Source organism: Ciconia boyciana, chromosome 4, assembly GCF_034638445.1.
Source record: "Ciconia boyciana chromosome 4, ASM3463844v1, whole genome shotgun sequence".
NCBI classification, from domain to species: domain Eukaryota; kingdom Metazoa; phylum Chordata; class Aves; order Ciconiiformes; family Ciconiidae; genus Ciconia; species Ciconia boyciana.
Genome location: NC_132937.1, coordinates 4,007,226 through 4,013,225, shown reverse-complemented (window position 1 = coordinate 4,013,225; position 6,000 = coordinate 4,007,226).

Here is a 6,000-nt window from a genome sequence, read left to right as displayed (position 1 = left end):
CAAATGAAAAACAATTGCTCACCACCAACTGACTGATGCCCAGCTTGTCCCCGAGCGGCGGCCCCCCTGGCCAACTCCCCCCATTTTATATACTGAGCATGATGTCATATGGTATGGAATAGCCCTTTGGCCAGTTTGGTCAGCTGTCCTGGCTGTGCCCCCTCCCAGCTTCTTGTGCGCCTGGCAGAGCATGGGAAGCTGAGAAGTCCTTGACTAGTGTAAGCACTACTTAGCAACAATTAAGACATCAGTGTGTTATCAATATTATTCTCATACTAAATCCAAAACACAGCACTATACCAGCTACTAGGAAGAAAATTAACTCTATCCCAGCCGAAACCAGGACAAGGAGACAGAGCATCAAGGGATGGGGGTATCAAGAAGTTAAGTAGCACTATTAATTTGAGCTAACCTATCAACTGTGGCATTGTGCTCCCTCTCTTACCTGACACCTTAGGTGACATGAGCATCAACTTGTCTAACTCACAGGTTTAAATTCATGCATTTCTGGGCTGCTTCCATAAATCCTGACATCGCAGTGGTTTCCTGTGTATTATACAGTTGTCTGCTTGCCACTTACTAACCCACACGGTTAATCTTTTATATGTCACCCAGGAGTCAGTATATATGTATAGTTCAGGAGTGGGGGGTCTCTTCTAATATCATGAGCACAGTCATTAGTTCTGCATACTGATTGCTACCCCTGCTTGCGTTGCCGAGTCAAAAAGATTTGCTTATGTGGTGGGTTAACCTTGGCTGGCCGCCAGGTGCCCACCAAGCTGCTTTATCACTCCCCCTCCTCAATTCCTGAAACTAGGACTTTCAATTCAAAAGGTTTGTGAGGTTGCTTAGGACTCAGAGCAACAGCATGGGAGACAGCTTTTCTCATCTCCCCCCCATACAAACTGGTTCCTCTTTCTCACTACATTACACAAGGGTCTTAAAAATCAATGCTAAGTGTGGGATAAACTTGTCACCGAAATCGGGAATAAACCTCTTAACACCAATGTAGCATTAAGAAGCAGGCATTCTCTTTATTGCAGCGCTGGATGCACGGGGGACCCTTCCGCCTAACGTGCATACCTGTTTACACAGATCTAGGTTCATTTATACAGTATATCTTTCCATATGCATAGGTTTTCACACTACTAGGCAGGACTATGTTAATTAGTAGCTTACATAATGATGATTCAGCATAACGCATGCTCAGTTTTTCACGTGGGGGTCCTCTGGTGGTCGCTGGTGGTCATAGACCCCAAACCCATGCTTTTCAGGTCATGAATTCAGGGTCATTCTTCCTTTTAAGGCTTAATTTTCCCCATTGTTAAATAACACATGCTAGAAGATCCGGTTTCACCAGGATATTCTTGGGTTTTCTTTTGTTTCTTCTTGATTGACCCTTTGAACTTTATTCTTTACATGTTCCTCACTTATTTTCCAACATTTCCCCCCTTTGAGACTTATCGATAACTGACCCTTATTCGATGAGTCTCACTTTCATTTCGCACAACCAATACATGTGCTTGGGATAATTGTCTAGTAATCAAACTTCTCAAACATCCAAACAGAACAAGAACAACTATCATTATTATTAGAAAGACAATTACATTTTGCAACAGACTCTCTAACCATCCTGTTAGGGAGAATCCTAATCCATGTAAAATCTTGTTAAGCCATCCTGTTTCCATAGCCTCCCTTAAATTAAAGCTCGACTTTGCCACATTTTGTATAGTATCGAGTTGTTTCTCCAAATTCTCAGTCATGTTTGGGATATGTATACAACATTTATCATCATTCAAACTCTAATAGCCACAAACACCACGTTCATGTAGTAATAAGAGATCTAAAGCAAGGCGATTCTGAAGGGTCATTCTTGAAGTAGCTTGTAATTGTATGTTCAAGTCATGCAGACCTATTTTTGTGGCATTTGCTAAAGCCTCAATTTGCCCTGTTAAGTTATGTAACCATGCACGGTTCCTAAAAGATGAGATTTGGGGGCTAAATATAGATTCCAATACCCAACCTACTTTTGTTCCTGTTGATGGATGCTGACAAGGGTTGTCAACAGAACACTTAATTCTTCCCCACAATTCAGAGGAGAGAGGTTGTTTTCTCCATAAAGGACATAAGGTCAACATTCCTAAAGTAACTTGCCTTCTGGGCCCTTTTAAAGATAACTGAGTTGACCAAGTTCCATCACTACTTATCCATACAGTGTGCCCTATAGGGAGAATGATTTCCCATTCGCAGTTTATAACTTTATCTTTAAGCATCGTACCTGTCCAGGTATCCTTTATGTTTGTTGAATAATTACGACATAAACATCCTAATCGTAAAGCTCTAGCTATTGGCCCTATTCTTTGAAGTTCAGACATATTTGTTGAACAATCATATACTCGAGTACAGTTCCAATTAGGAACACTGGGGATTTTTATTCTACTTGCGGTTAAATTAGAAGGTAAAATTACCTTTTTATTCTTTCTCTCCAGTCGGCCTCCTATCCAATCCATACACCAAGGGGTCAGTTGCATATAATGCCATTCTCCTTCTTCGGCAGTTTTCCATAAGGAGGGGAACTGCATCCCCCATGGAAATCGATCACAAGGTTCTGCCTCTTTAAATTGTCTCGGCATCCAAGTTTCATTAATATGCCAGCACAGAATTTTTGTTTCGTCTCCTAGAATTTTCCATCTTCCTAATCCAAACACTCTTTCCTTTTTTAAACTGAATTCTAATATTCCAGTCCCATTGGTTAACATGGTCTCAAAGGTTCTATTTAAATCTATGGTTAAGATTCCCCAATCTAAAGGAGACGCTGCTGACTTCGGCACTGGTAAACAGGCAGTGATTTGGCTAACATTGTGGATTCTCTCAAAGGATTGTACGAGCTGTAGAACCAAGTTACCATTAGAATTATGAGCTAATTGATAAATCAACAAGATTAATTCCAGTCTCTGTTTTATCATCATTTTTGTTGGTCCCCTTTAAACACAGTCTATTGAAAACTACTATAATTAGAAAAACAACTAGTATAATCACAATTACTACTAAAATCCTTTTATATACTCCTTATCTGAAAATAATCCTCTACCATTCCTGGTACAATTCATCGAGCACGGTAAAAGGTTAATTTTAAAGGTCCTGTTTCTTTAGAAGCCCATTGTCCTTGCTACAGAGATGGTGCTTTCTTGACTCTTATGTAATGAATCCAAGAGTCTATTCCATCCACCCTTACGGCGGTGTAGGTCATCGAAAGCACTTGGAAGGGTCCCTTCCACTTCTCTTGCAGGGGTTCGGAATTCCACATCTTTATGTATACTGAGTCCCCTGGTTGATACCGATGGGCAGGAGTGTCCAATGTGAGTGGTCCTGTTAAAACAATGTATCTTCAAAGAGCCACAAGGGCTTTTCCTAGAGAAATCAGATATAACTTTAAATCTGTTCTCCCTTTTACATGTATTTCCCCTGGAATCAATGGCACTTGGTATGGTTTTCCATATATTAACTCATAAAGACTAATTTTATTTCTAGACCTTGGTTGTATTCTAATTCTTAAAAGAGCTAATGGAAGGGCCTGTGGCCATTTTAAAGAGGTTTCTTGACATATTTTACTAATCTGTAGTTTTAGGGTTTGATTCATCCTTTCTACCTTCCCACTCGATTGTGGTCTCCATGGAGTATGTAAATCCCATTTATATACCAAGGATCTTACTTAACTGTTGAACTATGTCTGCCACGAAGTGCGGGCTCCGATTGGAGGACATCTCTATTGGTACCCCGAATCTTGGTATTATTTCTTTAAGTAATAACTTAGTTACTTCCCTAGCTTTGTTGGTGCAACAGGGGAAAGCTTCTGGCCATCCTGAGAAGGTGTCAACCAACACCAGAAGATATTTATAACCATTTTGTTTTGGCAATTCAGAAAAATCAATTTGCCAATAATCTCCAGGGGAATTTCCTTGCCTAGTGGTCCCTGAAGGCGGTCTTTTCCTGTTCATGGGATTGTTTTTCAAACAAATAGGGCATTTTGCTGTTATAGACTTTACTATTCCTGTCATCCCTATGCATATACATGAATCCTGAAGACTAGAAATCATAGCCTTGCTACCCCAATGTGTTTCCTCGTGTCTCTCTTTTACAATCTCAGTCATTACCTGTGCTGTGACAATGACTTGCTTTGTAGGAGTTACTAACCAACCCTCTTCATTTATGGTTGCTTTTAACAGCGATGCCAATTGTTGATCTAACTCACCATAATTAGGTTTTAGAGTTGGGAGCTTCATCTGTTTTACTGGTACCAATGCAAGGATGCTTTGTTCAGCCACCTCTTTAGCAGTTTCATCAGCCAATCGATTACCCATGTTTACTGCGGTTTGTCCAAATTGATGTGCTTTGCAGTGCATTACTGCCACTTCCTTAGGTCTTTGAATATCCTGTAGAAGTTGGAGAATTTCTTCCTTGTATTTGATAGGTGATCCTTGAGCTGACAACAATCCTCTTTCTTTCTAGATAGCCCCATGTGCATGGACTATTCCAAATGCGTACTTTGAATCAGTCCATATATTTACCTTTTTCCCTTCAGCTACCTTCAGGGCTTGTCTCAATGCCACTAATTCTGCCTTTTGGGCTGACGTGTTAGTGGGTAGGGCCCCAGCTTCTATCACCTGTGTAGGTGTAACCACCACATATCCAGTCATCCGCTTTCCATCTTGTACCAAGCTGCTACCATCTGTAAACAACTCCAAATCAGGATTAGTTAACGGTTCATCTCTTAGATCCTGTCTACTTGAATATACATGCTCAATGGTCTGCAGACAATCATGGTGCAAGGGTTCAGAATCCCTCACTTCTGAATTCAAAAATATCGCTGGGTTGATTGCTGTGGTGGTTTTAAGTTCCACATCATCCTGTTCCAACAGGATGACTTGATATTTAAGCATATGGCTTGGAGACAGCCAATGTCCCCCCTTTTGTTCTAGAACAGAAATTACCATATGGGGAACATCATACACAATGATTCTTTGTCCTATTGTTAATTTTCTAGCTTCTTGAATTAAAAGAACAGTTGCAGCTACAGCATGCAAGCATCCTGGCCATCCCTTACTCACATTGTCCAATTGTTTGGAGAAATATCCCACGGCTCTCCTCCATGCTCCTAGTCTTTGAGTCAACACGCCCAGGGCAAGATGTTATCGTTCATGTACAAATAGCTCAAAAGGTGTGGACAAATTGGGCAGTCCCAATGCAGGTGCTGACATCAAAGCCCTTTTTAAATTTTTAAAGGCTACTTGGCATTCAGGGGTCCATAGTAGGTGGTTCTCTTTTGACCCCTTCAAGGCTTCATAAAGGGGTTTTACCAACAGTCCATAGTTGAGAATCCACAGTCTGCACCATCCGACCATACCCAAAAATGCCCTTAGTTCTCATACAGTTCTTGGTTCTGGAGTTTGGCAAATCGCTTCCTTTCTGTGGGCTCCCAGTCTCCATTGTCCTTGTGAGATCTCAAAACCTAAATATATCACAGTCTCTTTTCCTATCTGTGCTTTATTCTTTGATACCCGATATCCTCCTTGCCCTAAGAAATTCAACAAGCTTGTAGTCATCTGTAGACATTCTTCCCGAGTCTCTGCAGCCAACAGAATGTCATCTACATATTGCACTATTGTTCCCTCGGGGTTTTCTTTTTTCTGTAATTCCATCTCCTTTGCCAGCTGGTTCCCAAATATTGTAGGACTATTTTTGAACCCTTGAGGTAGCACCGTCCAGGTAAGCTGTGTCTTGCGTCCAGTGGTGGGACTTTCCCATTAGAAGGTGAATATTGCCTGACTGTCTTTGTCTAGAGGTATGCAGAAGCAAGCATCCTTGAGATCGAGTACAGTAAACCACTTATGCTTTTCCTTCAAGGATGTCAGCAAGGTGTATGGGTTAGCTACTACTGGGTAAATATCCTGAACAATCTGGTTCATGGCTCTTAAGTCCTGAACTAATCTATATTCCTTA